The sequence below is a fragment of the Nicotiana tabacum genome, chromosome 13, assembly GCF_000715075.1.
Source record: "Nicotiana tabacum cultivar K326 chromosome 13, ASM71507v2, whole genome shotgun sequence".
In the NCBI taxonomy this organism is placed as follows: domain Eukaryota; kingdom Viridiplantae; phylum Streptophyta; class Magnoliopsida; order Solanales; family Solanaceae; genus Nicotiana; species Nicotiana tabacum.
Window position 1 is genome coordinate 125,972,159 of NC_134092.1, and position 20,550 is coordinate 125,992,708.

Consider the following 20,550-nt stretch of genomic DNA (forward strand, 5'->3'; position numbering starts at 1 on the left):
GGATTCATCGTCAGTCGCCGAGGGATTGAATTAGACCCATCAAAAGTCAAAACTATCCAAGACTTGCCACCTTCGAAGAATAAGAAAGATGTGATGAGTTTTTTAGGGCGCCTCAATTACATCAGCCGCTTCATAGCACAATCAACAGTGATATGTGAGCCAATCTTCAGAATGCTGAGGAAAGATGTTGCAACAAGCTGGACTGAAGAATGCCAGAAAGCCTTCGACAAAATCAAAAAGTATTTATCTAAATCGCCCGTTCTGGTCCCACAAGAACCAGGAAGACCTCTGCTGCTTTATTTGTCCGTATTAGATGGGGATTTTGGTTGTGTTTTGGGACAACATGATGAAACTAGAAGAAAGAAGCAGGCGATATATTATCTAAGCAAGAAATTCATGCCTTATGAAGCCCGGTACTCTTTGCTGGAATGCACCTACTGTTCTTTGACATGGATAGCTCATAAGTTGAGGCATTATTTCTATGCATACACTACATATCTCATATCAAGGATGGATCCGCTAAAATACACCTTTCAGAAACTCATGCCTATGGGTAAGTTAGCAAAATGGCAAATATTGTTGAGTGATTTCGATATCGTCTATGTGACTCAAAAGGCAGTCAAGGGGAAATCATTGGCGGATCATCTACAGAAAATCCCGTAGACAGAGAATACGAACCATTGAAAACGCATTTTCTCGACGAGGAAGTGTCATTTGTAGGAGAAGATATCACTGAGGCATATGATGGTTGGAGGATGTTCTTCGACGGAGCAGTAAACTTCAAAGGAGTATGTATCAGAGTTGTCTTAGTATCAGAAACCGGCCAACACTATCTGGTATCCGCAAAACTTAGATTTTCATGCACCAATAATATGGCAGAGTATGAGGCATGCATCTTGGGACTCAAGTTGGCCATTGACATGAACTTTCAGGAGTTACTGGTAATCTGAGATTCAAATCTTTTGGTATACCAGGTTCTAGGGGAATGGGCTACGAAGAACACTAAAATATTGCCGTATTTGCACTGTGTACAAGAGCTGATCAAGAGGTTCACAAAGATAGAATTCAAATATGTTCTGAGGATCCAGAATGAGTTTGCAGATGCGTTAGCCACTTTGTCTTCCATGATACAACACCAAGACAAGAATTTCATTGATCCTATCCCAATAGGAATTCATAAGCAGCCAGCTTATTGTGCTCATGTTGAAGAAGAGATTGACGGAAATCCGTGGTTCCACGATATCAAGAAGTACCTAGAAAAGGGAGAATACCCAGAGACTGCTACCCATACCCAGAAGCGCGCGCTTTGAAGATTAGCCAACCATTTCTTTCAAAGCGGAGGAATTTTGTATAGAAGGACTCCTGACCTGGGATTACTACAATGTGTCGATGCCAAGGAGGCAACCAGATTTCTCGAGGAAATACATTCTGAAACCTTCGGACCACACATCAATGGTTTTATCTTAGCCAAGAAGATACTTAGAGCAGGGTATTTCTGGATGACTATGGAAACAGATGGCATCAAATATGTTCAGAAGTGTCATCAATGTCAGATACATGCTGACATGATACGAGTACCACCCAATAAACTCAATGCAACAAGTTCACCCAGGACTTTCTCCGCTTAGGGTACGGATGTCATCGGCCCGATAGAACCCGCTGCTTCAAACGGGCACAGGTTCATTCTGGTGGTCATAGACTACTTCACAAAATGGGTTGAAGCTGTATCTTATAAAGTTGTAACAAAGAAGGTTGTAGCGGATTTTGTTCGGGACCGCATTGTTTGTCGATTTAGAGTACCATAGTCAATCATTACTGACAATGAAGCCAATCTCAACAGCAATTTGATGAAAGCCATGTGTGAAACATTCAAGATCAAGCATAGGAACTCCATAGCATACAGGACATAAATGAACGAAGCCGTAGAAGCTGTCAACAAGAACATCAAGAAGATATTTAGTAAAATGGTGGGCAATTACAAACAATGGCACGAGAAGCTGCCATTTGCTTTACTTGGATATCGTACCACAGTTCGCACATCAACTAGGGCAACTCCCTACCTACTGGTTTATGGTACTGAAGACGTTATTCCAGCCAAAGTGGAAATTCCTTCTTTAAGAATCATACAAGAAGCTGAGCTCAGCGATGTGGAATGGGTACGAAGACAGTATGAACAACTAGCTCTCATTGATAGGAAAAGAATGAATGTGGTATGTCACGATCAACTCTTCCAGAGTAGAATGGCAAGATATTTCAACAAAAAGGTCAGGTCAAAGCAATTCACATCGGGGCAATTGGTGCTAAAGCGAATCTTCCCGCACCAAGATGAAACCAAGGGGAAGTTCGCACGCAACTGGCAGGGCCCTTACATGGTTCACCGGGTGTTGACAGGAGGAGCACTTATACTTGAAGAAATGGACAGAGAAATTTGGTTGAAACCTATCAATTCAGACGTAGTCAAGAGATACTATGTTTAAGATTGTTTGCATTTTCTCTATATGATTTAAATTGAACTACGCCTGACCTGATTCCCGTTTAAGAGGGGATACGTAGGTAGCCCTATGGGTTCGGTCACATTTCAATAAAAATTTCATTTCCCCCGCAATTGAAAACTGGGGCAGAATCAGAAATTGGGGCAAGATCTCGAGTTCATCCGATTTCATTAAGTTTGGAACAACCGAGGAATGTGTTGCCAGAAGTATGCATTTAAACTGGGGCAGAATTTTGAGAAGGATCCTCAAAATCCCGAGTCAAGGAGGTTGCAATATCTCAAAAGCATGTCATAATCATCAATTTAACAAATCATCTTCTCTCATGCATTATCACATATTTCAAACAACTATATTTTTATAAGCAATTCATCACAAATGCATATTTTTCGAAAATTTTATAGCAGCCAGACGTTACCCAGGGTGACTCAAGCAAGACCTCAAGACAGGAGTAAAGGCGAAGCAATGAGTCAAGAGAACGAATCAACCCCCCCTCCCCCTCCCCCACCCTCCAGCAAAACTCACAATTTTTCTTTCGATGCAGGTACAATGAACACAACAGGAATATTCGCAAATACATACATACAGCAAAATCACTATCTTAATAACGACAAAGTTGCCAAACGCAAACACATCAAGCTACGAATTACTTTACTATCTCGTAGCTATTCATTGCTCTTCTTGCATGAGATTAAGAACTATCTCCATTCTGTGCATAAGGCTAAGCATTGCCTTTCTTCGCCTGAGACCAAACACTGTCTCCATTCCTTGCATGAGGCTAAGCATTACCTCCATTATTGCATAAGGCTAAGCATTGCCTTTCCTTTCCAGAGACTAAGCATTGTCTCCACTCCTTGCATGAGGCTAAGCATTGCCTCCACTTGCTAGAGACTAAGCATTGTCTCCACTCCTAGCATGAAGCTAAGCATTGCATTTCCTTGCCAGAGACTAAGCATTGTCTCCTTTCCTCGTATGAGGCTAAGCATTGCCTCCATTATTGCATAAATATAAGCATTGCCTTTCCTTGCCAAAGACTAAGCATTGTCTCCTTTCCTCGTATGAGGCTAAGCATCGCCTCCATTATTGCATAAGGCTAAGCATTGCCTATCCTTGCCAGAGATTGAGCACTGTCTCCTTTCCTTGCATGAGACTAAGCATTGTCTCCACTCTTTGCATAAGGCTAAACACTGCCCTCATCTTGCATAAGGCTAAAACACTGGCTTCTTTTGAGACTAAGCACTGTCTCCATTCCTTGCATGAGGCTAAATATTGCCTTCATTATTGCATTAGGCTAAATATTGTATCTTTTTGCATGAGAGTAAACACTGTCTCCGCTACACTGCATAAGGTTAAGCATTATCTCCCATCTTCGTATAGGGCTAAGCATTGCTCTTATCTCATGCAAGACTAAGCCTTGTCTTGTCTCGTCCTTGGATATGACTAAGCATCACATGTTTCCTCTATCAAACGATCGACATCGCCATATATTTGCATTTCATGGGCTGAAACATCGCCACATTGTCTGAAGGCGTCATAGTCCGAAGGCATCATCCTCATTGCCTGAAGACACCATTCCATGGCCTGAGGATCTCTCGATGCCGCACATCATTATTCAAAGGCGTCATAGTCCAGAGGCACCATCCTCATGGTCCGAGGACACCATTTCATAGCCTGCAAATCCCTTATCACACGCGTCATGCCCCAGGACGTCATGGTCTAAGGACATCATCCTCATCATCCAAAGACAACCTTCATGGTCCGAAGGGAATTTGCATCATATTTAAATTTTTGCAATAACCCATATATATTTGCATGCACCGTGTTTTGAGTGTTGCATGTAACTTGGGATAATCGTTCTGCAAACAGGAGCAATCTTCGCTCCGATTTCCGATCACAACGTTCACATCCTTTGACTACCTCAAACGTAACCGACTACTAGTAATCGACTACCTTTTTACTCTATGACCGTTCAAATATTTGCCTTGTGATATGCCCGTAATGACCAAATTCACATTCATGACTCCACCTAAAATTATTTGTTGCCTACGATACTATCCTACCCAAAAGAACCTTTTCGAAACATACAACCACTCTTGTAACAACTCCATAGGTTTCGTTCACTGTTGGATCCAAAACTATACACAGCTTGATTTTCGTAACACCAGGGATATGTAGGCAACTCAAGAACCAGGGTTCAGCCCCTATTTTCCAAAACACATCACTCCTCACTCACTTCGGACAAAATTGGTCATCATTTTCTTTATCCGACAACTCTTTCATCATTCCCGGGTAAAGAAGGACACTTGTTGATACTCAATTTTGCCCTCATATTTTTCAAATAGTATATATACTTTCAAAATATCGTTTGCATCATTACTTAATTTACAAAGAGTTATACAAGTATTTTCTATAATGTTTCATAATTGGTAGAGCTTTAAAATCAATTTTTCTTGCATTTAAATTACCTGAATATGTATTAATTACCCCTTAAATTATTTTATGATGATTTAACCATCCAAATCTATTATTTACATCCACATATATGCTTCACAATATTTTTATATAATTATATTGGCTATTCACATAATTTTGCAATAATAGCCTATATGTTATGCATAATTATATTTTTTACATTATTCGTGCCAAATAGCATTTTTATATTTTTATAATGTTAAGTTATCATTTTTGTAGAATCTTACTACTTAAATAATATTTTATTATTTTCAATTAATTTTTATAATTTTATTTTAATGAATTTCGTGTGTTTTAAATTATAGCCCAATATAGGGCTAATTTTCGAACCAATTAAAGTCCAAAACACCTAGCACATTCCGTTTAACCTTTCAGAAGCCCAAACCAAACCACCTCATCATCTAACCCGGTCGCGACCCTTCTCACGACCCGCCCCGCTTCCCCTTTAATCCTGGCCGTTAATCTTAAATGATCAACGGCCCACAACAACCTTTGCTCTTTCCTTATAACCCTCGCCCTAAACCCTAGAGACAAATTTCTCATTCTGCTCCCCCTTGAATCTCTCAAACCTTCCCCTCTTCTCTGAAACCCTAATAGCCGCCTCCCTTAACTTTCTCCGATTCCTACCCCAAAATGGAATCAATCGATGATTCACTTACCTTATATGTTCTGTCATCTGGTTACTTGCACGATTTTGGCATCGCCTAGTGCTTGCCTATTTTTGTTAAATACCAGGCCTTGGGTTATGAACAGCCGTCCTCAATCTTCAAGACTTAGACAGTATTTCGTCTATATACACTCACCACCGGGTTGTATGGGTCTGATTTACCAAAATTCTTGGTCAATCTTTGATTTTCGTCGAACTACGATTTGAAATTTATATTTGTTTTTCTTTACTGGTTCTATTATCGACTGCATGTGATTTCCTTTCCTTATTTTGTGTGTGATTAAATATTTTCCATGTTTACTCGCTTGATTCCACCACTATACAAGCCCCTCCCCTAATCCCCTTTAAGGGATGGGAATCACTGTTATTCTTTCATACTCTCATTCACTCGATACTATTCTAAATCTATTGCTCTTGGCCGGCTAAAAGCCAAGGCCATCGGAATCTTCTCTATTAACCTCTCTATTAAGTTACATGACTCTAGTATCGAACATGAATGGTTTCAACATGCGTAGTAGACTTTCACTCTGCATATTTGATTCAAATAGTTTCTGGCCCTCTTAAGTTTTACCTTACTGACCATGTTCATACTAGCCTGAATGTCATGTCCTGTGCTTACACTTATGTCTTAATGTGATGTTTTGTGCTTGTTATAAGTTCATACTTGTGCCTTAATGTCATGTTTGCTCAGATTCTACTTTAATGAATCTCTTCCTCTTGAACCCTTTAAGAATAATCTATTATTTTCTGCAAACTGATTCCTGATTCTCCTATGTTATAGAACTATTTCACTGTATAACCAAACTTGTTTATCTGCAATTCGTAACTCTAGTAGTTATGTTTTTTGATCTATCAATCATGTACTCTTAGCATTGCTTCTAGGATAAATGTCAATGTGTAGTTTTCTCTCATATGGGATCGGCTGATATGAATCCTAATATTTGCTTGTCCCGTTGATCTATAATTGACATGTTCTTTTACCTACCATGAGTTCTTTAGAGTCTTTGTGCTATAGTAATGCCCATCATGTTAGGTCTCGTGTTCAACTAAGTGATATGCTGCCAACTATTCTTAACCATGTCCATTAGCCTGTTGCTATGTTGTTGATGACCATACTCTCATCAGGCTCTCATGTTAAAACCTTCATGTGAAAACTACCTCTCACTTGTTCATGTCTATGAATTTTCTAGATTCTCAAGTTAATTTTCTGAAATCCTTTGGGCTAATTCTAGACTATGCTTCATTTTAAAATTATATTTGAAGTAGTTTGTTAGCTTATGATGTTCAATCCTGTCACTTTAAAACCTAGCATGAGCCCATTTTATGTATGTCTTCTCTATTTTCCAAAGTTTCATGTGATCCTGCTTATATGTTTTGGTTAGAACTGTTTGTTACTTACAGCTTTCAGAATTAAGTGTGAAAAAGTGTTTAATGAATTCCCTGAGTAGTTGTCACTTGCATGGTTAAGTCTTGCATCAGTAGGTAAGTCATGCATCTTGGGCCTAGTATTGGGCCATACATGTTGTTGGATCTATGTGCTGAATTCAGGCATCTTCTATTGTTCTGCTAAGCCTAGGGCTTGGGCCTGTTGGTCATGTGAAGAGTGAGGATTGTTGAAGGCCCAGCTAGTGTTGGGTTGTTTTGTTTGGGTTTATTTCTAGACTTGTAGTTATTCTTTATGTAATGTTTGTAGGTGTATTCATTATCTGGTTCTGTAATAATTTGTAAACTAAACAATTAGGGAATTAGTAAAAAAGGGAAATGGGTATGATTTATTCTTGCATAAAGGGTAGAGAACATATCTATATGGTCTATGTGCTCTATTTGTTGTTTTATTTAGCATGTTTTATTTTTGCAAACTCATAGACATCATGCCTATAAGAGTCACGTACACACTTCACTTAACTTGTCAAAATATATTAGTTCTAGTATTTGTCATACTTGTTCCCATGTCTACTATTCAACACTCTTAGATAACATGTCTATATGGCGCAGCAATGCAATATTTTTACTTACCTAGATACCATGCCTATAGGACATTAACGTCTGCCTAAGAAGCATATTTATAAAATTAGCACTAGTAATCTGGTAATTCATATCGCTTCACTGCCTCATCGCGTAAACAATTAGAAATCATGCCTATAGGACTTGCGATACTTTAACTGGCCTATACGCTGCAGTATTGTCTGGATAATATTAATCAAACTCACATAGGAATCATGCTTATAGGAGTTAACAACCCAAAATATGTTTTAATTCTGAAATCGTCTACTGCATAACCAGAAATCTGCCTGCGTGCATTTGTTGTTATGTGTGGAGGCTAAACTTGGACGTTTAATTGTCTTTACGTGAAGTCCTATCTGTTTTGAATGCCGCTTAGTTTTATAATTTCTTGAGCAACCTAAGTAAAGTCTAGAACCACCCAAATAGTAGGTCCAAAGCCTCCTGGACCATAGGCATGGGACAGGTAGCGCATGCGTAGGGTACGACTTAGAACTGAGTTAGAACGCTTTTAAGTAAACAACTTCAACATAGTAATCGGGTAGCAAGAGATGATAGTTTATGCCCGCTGAATAATATGAGCAACCCCTACCTAAAGGGAGTTGCAAAGTATTATTCATGTTGCACGGGGTGATCCTTTAGGCTAAAACACTTAGGAACCCCCCCCTTTCCTTCAAATACTTGGCATTTATATTTAGTCATTTAACATAGACCAATGCATTTGTAATCATTTAGGATTTGTACCAATTCCCAATGTGTTATGATAAAACTCTTCGACTTCTATACCTCCCTTTGTTTATTTGACCATCTAGCCTAATCACGTAATCCACATAGTTTAAAGTTCGGCCGGGACCCACAGTTGTGGACCTCGAAGAGTGCCTAACATCTTATCTTTGAGGTAATTTGATCCCTTACTCAATCTTTAGTGACACAAACTAGTTAAAACCGAGTTGTTTGTAAATAAGTGCCCTAACGGTAAAAATCATTATGTGGTGGCTCTTCTCTTTTAATATCTCATTTAAAAGAGTTGTCACACGTCAAGGCCCTCTTTCGGGAGAAAACAGGGCGCGACAGTAGTTTCATTATTTAAATTAATTTCTTGTAGTTGTATTTATATTATGTAATTATTTTTGGCTAGATTTGGGCCGTTCGGAGTCGAAAAATCGAGGGAAAGGCATTCTTATTGACTGATTGAGCTTAGTTTGAGGTAATTGGCTTGTCTAACCTTGTGTGGGGAAAATCTACTTAGGATTTGGTACTGTTGTAACAATTTGTGATATGTGAGCGTCGTGTACGCGAGGTGACGAGTGCATATACGGGCTAAATATGGAAATTACGGTTCTTGCTGAGTAGTCTTCTTTTAAATTCCTTAACTGAGTTTCCTTAGCATGTGTAGTTGTTATATTTAGCCTAGTATCGCATGTCTACGTGTCTTAACCTTTACTTGAAATTTTTGTGCAACATGCTTAGTTGAATTACTTGCTTCCGTGATCTTGTATTCAGTCTTTAATTGTATGATTCCTTGCTGTAAATCTGTTGTTCCATAGATTATGATTTGTGTATTTACTTTTGGGATTATGAGACGGTACCTCGGGAGATCCCCATGTTTCATATTTACCTTTGGTACTACGAGGCGGTACCTCGGGAGATCCCCTTGTTGTGTATTTACATTTGGGACTACGAGGCGGTACCTCGGGAGATTGCCCTATTGTTCACCTTTATTCGTTGTGTGTTACCTTTCTGTAACTTCTCATTGTTTAAATTCCCCGTCATTTCATTATATTGTTATATCTTCTGCCTTGCTTCCTTTTATTCCAGTAGGGCCCTGACCTGAACTCGTGACTACTCTACTGAGGTTAGGCTTGGCACTTACTAGGTACCGTTGCGGTGTACTCATACTACACTTCTGCACATCTTTTTGTGCAGATCCAGGTTCTTCCTACCAAACCAGATACCAGTGAGTTGGACCGTACGTGGAGACTTCAAGGTATATCTGCCAGCGTACGCAGACCTCAGAGTCCTCCCTCTATCCTTATTGTGTTGTTTTTCTTATTCTCTTTAGACTCTGATGTACAGAGACACTTAGTATTTTCTCTTAGAAGCTTGTGACTTATTTCTACCGAATTTTGGGAGTTGAAATTGTTTAAATCGCAGTTCTTGTTTATATTTTATATATTGAGATTTGAGTTCAGTTTTATATTCAGTTATTCCGTAAATTGACAGGCTTACCTAGTCTTAGAGACTAGGTGCCATCACGACATCCTACGGAGGGAAATTGGAGTCAAGACTAGGTGCCATCACGACATCCTACGGAGGAAAATTGGAGTCGTGACATTAACTACATATTTTGCTATTGATTATCCCACGAATATGAACATAGAAATTAAAAAAAATACACGAAGGGCATATCAAAAAATCCAGATTTGAAAATTAAAAAAAAGTAGACGCAAACGTGATATATGCTGTAGTTTATCACACAGAAACATATCTGAGGATACATATGTTTGGTGCACAAATTCTTCAACCGAGTTTTGGTATTGATTATCCCATGAATACACACATGCAAATTAAAAGACAGTTACCAAAACAAATTATAAGACAATAACAGATTTTTAATACCTTTTCATTTTATAGAACATATTTTATCGAAAAAGTAGCGTCTAAATTGTAACGATCTGGTTTTTCCAAAATATTGCATTCTTGAAATTGCAGAAACCGTATGTTTTCTTGAACTTTTTATAGCAGTTAGAAGATTTGAGTTTAAGAACACTATCAATGGGAGAAATAGAAGTTGGGCGGCAGTTTGGTTTGGGAAAGTGGGTTTAAAATATGTAATTTTTTTATTTTTAAACAATAATTTAAAACAAATTTCTTTTTTTTAAAGTTAAAGAGTACGTATGATTTAAAATTAGTTAATGTTTTATAATAATTTAAAACAATTTTCTTTGTTTAAAATTAAAGAGTACGTATGTTTTAAAATTAGTTAATGTTTTATAATTAAAGAAATATGGAATTTGAAGTAGCTCTTTTCGCTAGAATGTTTTTATGGTCTTCATGGTTCAAAAATAGATGATCATTTTTTGAAGGGGTTTTTATTTCCAAATAATTTTGAATCAGTTAATTGTGTTAAAATGTATGTTTTACAATAAGTTAATAATTTTTAGAAATAAATAAATCTGAAATTTTGAATTAAATAAAGCTCTTTATAAAAAGTTCGGTCTTCATGGTTCAAACTTAAAGAGTAAAAACGTATTTTTAAAATGTGCAATTTTTCATTTTTAATTTTTTAATAATATTGTAAATCTGATTTATTTTTTTAAAGTTAAAGATTAAAAAATATATATTTAAAATTAGTTAACTTTTTAAAAGTAAATTAACCTGAAATTTGTTAAGGAGTTTTTAGTTTTTAAAAAACAATTATAGTTCTTATTGTTTTGGAGGATTGTCCTAAAGTGCCGAGTGGCATGTTGTTATGATGCCACTTGGCGTAATGATAATGCATTTTCTTCTCCTTTTAATTATAGATAGATAATTTAAAACAAATATTTTTTTTTTTAAGTTAAAGAGTACGTATGTTTTAAAATTAGCTAATGTTTTATAATAATTTAAAATAATTTTCTTTTTTTAAAGTTAAAGAGTATGTATGTTTTAAAATTAGTTAATGTTTTATAATTAAAGAAATATGAAATTTGAAGTAATAAAGCTCTTTTCGTTAGGATTGTTTTTACGGTCTTCATGGTTCAAAAATAGATGATCGTTTTTTGAAAGGGTTTTTATTTTCAAATAATTTCGAATCAGTTAATTTTATTAAAATGTATGTTTTAAAATCAGTTAATTTTTTTTAGAAATAAATAAATCTGAAATTTTGAATTAAATAAAGCTCTTTATAAAATGTTCGGTCTTCATTGTTCAAAGTTAAAGAGTAAAAAATGTATTTTTAAAATGTGCAATTTTTAATTTTTTAATAATATTGTAAATCAGATTTATTTTTTTAAAGTTAAATATTAAAAAATATATATTTAAAATTAGTTAATTTTTTAAAAATAAATCAACCTGAAATTTGTGAAGGAGTTTTTAGTTTTTTTAAAAAGAATTACAGTTCCTATTGTTTTGGAGGATTGTTCTAAAGTGCCAAGTGGCATATTGTAATGATGCCACTTGGCATAATGATAACGCCTTTTCTTCTCCTTTTAATTATAGATTATAGATTGATAATTTAAAACAAATTTTTATTTTTAAAGTTAAAGAGTACGGATGTTTTAAAATTAGTTAATGTTTTATAATAATTTAAAAAAAATTCTTTTTTAAAAGTTAAAGAGTACGTATGTTTTAAAATTAGTTAATCTTTTATAATTAAAGAAATATGAAATTTGAAGTAAAAAGCTCTTTTCGTTAGAATTGTTTTTACGGTCTCCATGGTTCAAAAATAGATGATCGTTTTTTGAAGGGGTTTTATTTCCAAATAATTTTGAATCAGTTAATTTTGTTAAAATGTATGTTTTCAAATCAGTGAATTGTTTTTAGAAATAAATAAATCTGAAATTTTTAATTAAATAAAGCTTTTTAAAAAAAGTTCGGTCTTCATAGTTCAAAGTTAAAGAGTAAAAAACGTATTTTTAAAATGTGCAATTTTTAATTTTTTAATAAAATTGTAAATCAGATTTATTTTTTTAAAGTTAAAGATTAAAAAATATATATTTAAAGTTAGTTAATGTTTTAAAAATAAAGAAACCTGAAATTTGTCAATGAGTTTTTAGTTTTTAAAAAACAAAATTATAGTTCCTATTATTTTGGAGGATTGTCCTAAAGTGCCAAGTGGCATATTGTGATGATGCCACTTAGCGTAATGATAATGCCTTTTCTTCTCCTTTTAATTATAGATAGATTTGAAGTAATAAAGCTCTTTTCGTTAGAATATTTTTTACGGTCTTCATGGTTCAAAAATAGATGATCGTTTTTTGAAGGGGTTTTTATTTTCAAATAATTTTGAATCAGTTAATTTTGTTAAAATGTATGTTTTAAAATCTGTTAATTTTTTTTTAGAAATAAATAAATCTGAAATTTTGAATTAAATAAAGCTCTTTAAAAAAAGTTTGTACTTCATGGTTCAAAGTTAAAGAGTAAAAAATATATTTTTAAAATGTGTAATTTTTAATTTTTAATTTTTTAATAATATTGTAAATCAGATTTATTTTTTTAAAGTTAAAGATTAACAAATGTATATTTGAAATTAGTTAATTTTCTAAAAATAAAAGAAACCTGAAATTTGTGAAGGAGTTTTTAGTTTTTTAAAAAAAAATTATAGTTCCTATTTTTTTTTTTGGAGGATTGTCCTAAAGTACCAAGTGGCATATTGTGATGATGCCACTTGGCATAATGGTAATGCATTTTCTTCTCCTTTTAATTATAGACTAGTATACGTACCCGCACGATGCGCGGATCGATTAAAAAAAAAGCGAAAAGAGATATATGTATATTGCAGATTAAATTTAGCGATCGCAATCAAAATAATTAAAATAAAAAATAAGTAGATGAATTTCATCATATTGTCTCTATATTATTATTGGCAAGGACTACCAATCCGAAATGACTTGTTAAAAATGGGCCTAACCGTGAAATATTTGGTCTTGTTTTTTATGTAAAACATTTGTTCCTCATTATGAGTTAAAAACTTAGCAGCAGAAGAAGAATGTAAAAGTTTAATTTCTTCGTGAAAAATCAGCTAACTCATTTAGCTTTGTTAATATATCCAACAGCTTGCTACTTCCTTTTAATAAGCTACATAACAACAAAAAGAAAATTAAAGAGAGACCAACTATATACTCCTACTAAACCATAAGGACTTAGAGTATGTTCTACATTAGTTGATCAAATAAATCGACCAACTTATTTGAATTATCATCAATAGAGTTTTTAAATACCTCAAATATCATGGGTTAAATTAGATAAGAACTACTTCATTATAGTTGCTCTATTGAAGGCAATAGTCTGGTCATAATCTTGTAACCACAAAAGCTGCTAGTGGCATATGGAGCCTCTCCGATATTAAAGAATAGATATGATTTAACGGAGAAGACGAATCTCCAGTAAATCATCCAATATGTGCAAGAAATAATAGTAGTACTTTCCAATCCTTTCTTCATCAAGGATATTAACTAACGCCGAAAGAATAGTACTTATTTGCAATAAATACTCTGTAATTTGTAAAAGCAAAAAACGTGATTAAATAACATAATATAAGATTGCAATTTGCAATTCAGTCTAGAACATAAGATTTACACCACCTTCGTATATTTGAATTTTGAAATACTAAAAACTTGAAGCAAATGAACTGCTTTAATCGAATTCAACACTAACTGCTACAACCGCAATATCTTAAATCAGAAATGTATAATTACAACCTGAATGATCAAATTCATATCTTAATAAAGCAATTCTTCTTGCGGGAGAAAACGAAAAATCAAAAGGAAAAAGTAAACATAAACTATGAGGAAGTTATATTCTTAAATCTTATTAGCCTTATGCTCTGTTTCACCTTCGTATATTTGAATTTTGAAATACTAAAAACTTGAAGCAAATAAACTGCTTTAATCGAATTCAACACTAACTGCTACAACCGCAATATCTTAAATCAGAAATGTATAATTACAGCCTGTATGATCAAATTCATATCTTAATAAAGCAATTCTTCTTGCGGGAGAAAACGAAAAATCAAAAGGAAAAAGTAAACATAAACTATGAGGAAGTTATATTCTTAAATCTTATTAGCCTTATGCTCTGTTTCACCTTCGTATATTTGAATTTTGAAATACTAAAAATTTAAAGCAAATAAACTGCTTTAATCGAATTCAACACTAACTGCTACAACCGCAATATCTTAAATCAGAAATGTATAATTACAGCCTGTATGATCAAACTCATACCTTAATAAAGCAATTCTTCTTGCGGGAGAAAACGAAAAATCAAAAGGAAAAAGTAAACATAAACTATGAGGAAGTTATATTCTTAAATCTTATTAGCCTTATGCTCTGTTTCAACTACCATTCGCTACCAATTATTTATTTCCTCTCTTAGAAGATCAAGCCTTGGTGCGGTGGGGGAAGGGTGGGAATGAAAGCATTATGGACAATGAAAAAACATACTCATGAAAATATCATTTTCTAACAATATGACATTTGCTTGATATTTTGTAAAACAATTAAAAGCTCACTTCTATAAATACTTCGTGTATAATAGAACACATAGATGAAGTTGTGCATGATAATTATAGTGCCAAGTGGCATATTGTAATGATGCCACTTGGCATAATGATAATTCCTTTTCTTCTCCTTTTAATTATAGATAGATTATGTATTTTACTAATATTGGTAAACGAAAATGAGTTTTTCTTTCTAGCAATCTAGAAAAAAGAAAGAAGGATTAGCCTAAATAGGTGTTCACCCAACCGCTTAAACTAAAAATAGTCGTCGAATGCATAATATAATTTATGTATTTTATATATATATATATCGTATTTAATCAATGTATAATCTATATATATTGGCTAAAAAAATAAATAATGAATTCGGCTGACTATTTGCGTAAAGATATTAAAAACTTTGGGATGGGCCGCAGAAATCTAATTTTCAATTGGGCTGCAGAAACATTAAGTCTGAATGATAAAGAAGAATTAACTCAAATAGCCGCCTACCCTATCACTTAAACTAAGAGATTTTTACCTTCTTATACTATATATGAAACTTTATTACCCTCCCTGATTAAGTTTTAACTTAATTACATGGGCATATATAATTTACCAATTATATACAATTAGTACTAATAAGTATCCCTTTATATTATTATGAATTGAATAGGAATTTATTTATTTCCCATCACCGCTCTCTCTCTTTATCTCTCTCTCTCTCTCTCTCTCTCTCTCTCTCTCTCTCTCTCTCTCTCTCTCTCTATCTCTCTCTCTCTATCTCTCCGTCTCTGTTCTTTCCCCAATTTTCTTCGTTCTTTTTTCTCTGCTTTTTATCCTCTCTTTTTTCCAGGGAATTCATCAAGGAATTTCAACATTAAGTTTTTAACTAAGCAATTTCCTTTCATGTTGCACAATTGGTATTCGAATTGAAATTGTCAATCAATAAATTTTGAAGGTATTTGGTTCTCCACCATTGACAGTCATTAAAAAGTTTCAAAGCTTTGAATTTGAATTTGAGTTTTCAAAAACTATTGTTTGTTTGGATTGGGTATTGTTGCAAATAATTGAAAATCTTCTTTGGAATTTATATCTCAATTTTGAGGGTGTTTAGTGAAGATTAGACTTGATTTTGGCTAAATTTCAGATTGAAACTCGAAGAAGAAAAACACATGACATACAATATACTTACGAAATTGTATTAAAGTTGTATGTAAATTGTATTTAAGTTGTATTTTATTGTAACTATATATTATTTTTTTTTGCATGTTGTATAAAAATTGAAAAATACTTGTATAATGTATGAATCGTTGTATGAAATTTGTATTTAAGTTATAAATATTATCTTTTTACATAAAGTTGTTGAAATGTATAAAAATTTTATTAAAAGAGGAAGTTTTGATTAGAATTTCATAGAGGAAGAAGAACATACCACTTACAAAATATATACAAATCATATACAAAATACATACAAAAGACATATTGTATAAAATTTGTATGAAAATCGTATTTAGTTGGGTAGAAATAATGTATGAAAGTTGTAGATAAGTTGCATACTATATAATTAGTTGTATAATTATTTTTTCAGTTTATATATTATAATAGATGTATCAAATTTGTACGAAATTTTATTTTTAGTTTTTAGGTGGCAGGGAATAAGAAAGAGAAGAGAGAAAAAAGAAAAAATGGATTGTATATGAAGAAATGTGGCAGAAAATAAGGAAAGGGTCTGGATTAGCTCCCGTAGTTGAAGCTATAATTATCAATAGGGTTCTAGATTAAGGTCATGTGTCCATCCAGAATTTAAAATGTCATGATTGTTTGCTCCATTTTCTTTATTTTCTTGCTCACGGTTTAACAGAGAACATAACAAATATGAGTTAGATGCTTGATTTGTTCGTTGAATTATCTTTTTAGCTTTTTCATTGATTTTCGTTTTCTCCTCAATAACTTTATTTAACTACTTGATTTTCAAAAACAAAAAAATTAACTTAATTCGATAAAAGTTCATAGTTCTGTATTCACTTCAGTGCCATACTCATACATCTAATATGTTTTCCGTTTCTGTAACTCCTTCTAGGTTGAACACAAAAGCATTTTAAAGATGGAGATATAGAATCCTTTTGAAGAATTTTAAGAATTGGAGGGAGATGAAAATATATTGATTTTGACCATGATTTGCATATGGGTTTCTTTTAGATTTGAGGAATTTTGTTAAGTTAGAAACTGAGCATTGGCAGGTGAGTTATAATGGAGATTTCGTGACCAAGGAAGTGAAGAAATTGGAGGAAACAATCATGGCCTTCTAAATAGAATCCTATTGATAATTACTGGAGCATAAACTACTGGAGCTAATCTAGACCCATAAGGAAAGAGCAGAAGAGAGAAAAAAAAAGAAAAAATGATGTAACTAAATTTTCTAATTTAAGGCACTAATAATGGATTGTATATAAATTGTAAAAGAAACATAGTTAGGTCGGGTAATATACAAATCTAGAATAATTTTGATAAATAAGTTTCAAATATTGTATAGGAACGAAAAAATTCCTTAAACTAAAATAGCCGGTGAATGTATAATATATGCATAATTTATATATTATATGTGTATACTTGTGTATAATCAGTGTATATGGCTAAAAAATAAATAATTAATATGGCCGGCTATTTATGTAAAAATTCCAATGATAAAAGGTCCGGCCGATTTCGTGTTCTCTAGGGAAGAGAATCAAGAGTGGATCTTTACATATATAGCCGGTAAAATTCACTATTTACTTTTATAGCCGATATACATAGAATATGCATTGATTATACACAATTATATATCATATTGTACTTGAATATTAAATATATTGTATATTAACATATGTTTTTAATTTAAGCGGTTGAGTAGGCGGTTATTTAAGTTAATTCTTCAACTAAAAGAGTTCCAACGTCCAAACACGTTACGAAATCCTCAACTGTAACCTTGTAAAATAAAATTATAACCACTAAACTATAATTACAAACCTCGAAATTTCCAACTGAATCGCAAATTATAACCTTAGTCTTTTCTCTTTCTTAACTGATTTGTTTTTTCTCTTGACAAGTCTACACTCTATTGCAATAAGCAATGAGGGCAAGTAATAAAACTTTCCATAGGGCCGTCTCAACAAGATTAGGGGCCTAAAGTCAAATTTTAGAAAGAGGCCCTAAGTAAGAATATCAACGACAAACTTGCAATGAAAAAGTATAAAATAAAGATAGAATAATAAAACCAACTCAAGAATTTAATAAGTTGATATACAACAATAACATACCTAGTGAAAATCCACAAAGTGGGGTCTGGGGAGGTAGAGTGTACGCAGATCTTACGACTACCTTGGGAGGTAGAAAAGTTGTTTTCGAAAGACCCTCGGTTCAAGAGAAAGCATGGCCAAAAAAAGGCCAAAAAAGGACAGTCAATTCAATGCAGCATGCAAATGAAAGTAACGAAAGAGAATAAGTCATGATAAAATAGTCTAAAAAGTAGAAGTAGCTATAACAGATAAATAAGATAATCGAAATATAAGAAACAATAGATAGTATCAGAAATCAAAAGGCAAGAAACTATCGAGTAAGATAAGTTGCTATAACGATAATGAAAAGTGTTGCATTACTTCAATATAATAATTGCTTGTTGTAATGCTTTGAAGTAACAACTTGTAAGCCCCTATAAGCTACCAGTTGAGAAACTTTTCAATATTGAGAATAAGAATAGTAAAAAAGAGAATGAAAAAGGTAAATATATAAATAATAATATGGGAGCGCATTAGTTGTTAGGATATAAATAAGGAAAAACAAATAGCCACCTTACCATGTAAGGGAACAATTCATAAAAATTATTCCATTCTCTAATTATTACAACGACTCTTACATTAAAGTTATTGTACTTTCGCTCCAAAAATTCTTTTTAAATTTAAATGTACACACATTTTTTTTTTATAATACATACTATATAATACATTTTTAAGGAAAAAACGGGCCCCCGAAAAAGTAGGGGCCCAAGCGATTGCTTTACCGGCCTTATAGTCGAGCTACCCATGACTTTCCATCAAGTCACAATGCTTGTTAGTAATTTCAGTAGTTATTTGATGTGTAATACTCCCTCTATTTCAATTTATGTGAACATATTTCCTTTTGAGTCCGTGCCAAAAAGAATGACATCTTTCCTTATTTGGAAACAATTTACCTTTATGCAATGATTTATAGCCACACAAAATATATGTGAATCATTTTACACCACAAGTTCAAAAATCTTCTCTTTTTTTCTTAAATTTCGTACCCAGTAAAATGAGTTCACATAAATTGAAACGGAGGGAATAATATATTTGAATACAATAAACGCCATGCCCCAAACCATTAAAAAGAAAATTTTCTAACCCAAATGAAACTTTCCTTAATAAGGACCTGGCTAGATTACACACAAATGAAGTCAGTTACATTGTCTCCAACTCTCCATTTTAATTTTCAAGCTGACATTTATTGATTATTTTATGCTCATTTTGATTCCAAACAAACTCTTGTTTTTTCTTTCTTTATATTCAGTTCCTAAACAAACTCAAATATCCTCTAAAAGATTTTTATATTTTTTTTTTCAACTTCAAGGATTATATTTAAATACAAAAAATGGTTATGAAGTCAAATAGGTAAAAACTTACCTGAATCGGGTGTTCACACCAAGCCAATAAATGAATGACACTTGTCACCTTATTTAACTATAACTATTGGTCTTTAATCATAACTAACTCTCATTTATTTTGCACGTAATCTTAAATAATAATATTAGAATAATACTACTTACTTAATATTCTAACTATTTCCATTAAGATCTTAACGATAAGTTAAATAAATCGAAAAGAATGAACAGTCTCGGGAGAAAGCAAATGAAGTATCAAACAGTAGAGCACCTCCTTCTTTCTTCATACATTAAAGAAAACACGTTTTATTGAGGTGAGAGCATTGCTACTGCATTAATCAAATAATTTTCTGAATGTATTATAATAATCACAATCTTTATTGGATTTTCAAAGGCTTGTAAAATCTAGTAATTTTTCACAATTTTTAGTTGTTTCTCGACTCTCTTCCTCCATATAAAACTTTCAGAATTAGTCTTCTGATCTTTAATGGAGAAATAAAAATACGAAGAGACAAAATTCAGAATGCTAGAAAATGATAACAATGGTTATTCTGATTCTCCACCTATTTAAATTTTTTGTTTATTAAAATTAAAATATTTAATAGACTTAGAACTCTTAATAAACTTTTGTTTATTTCTCATGGTTAACTTAACTAGACTTGATGTAAACACCCGGTGCGGGTAAATTTTTACCACCAAATACCTACTTAGTAATATGCCGTACACATAACGATGAGAATATTGTCATTAATGCATATGAATCTAATTGGTTTACAAATTCTTTCCCTTATTTAATGTTTATTGGAATTAGTTTTGAGTTTCAACTTTCGAAGAAAACTTCAAACTTCCCTAGTAAAAGCCTTCATTTTCGTGTATACTACAAATCTACTACTTTAAATATATAAATACAATGATAAATTTAGGTGTTAGCAGCTGGTTTTACTTGGTTTCACTATCATATCCAGCTTTCAAAGTCCCTTTCTCAAACCATCACAACGATATAATATAATAGTAAAGACAACAAAGTCAAATCATACATCTCTTAATCAAATTCAATTACAATGTAAATAGCACTCAATTTTTTTCC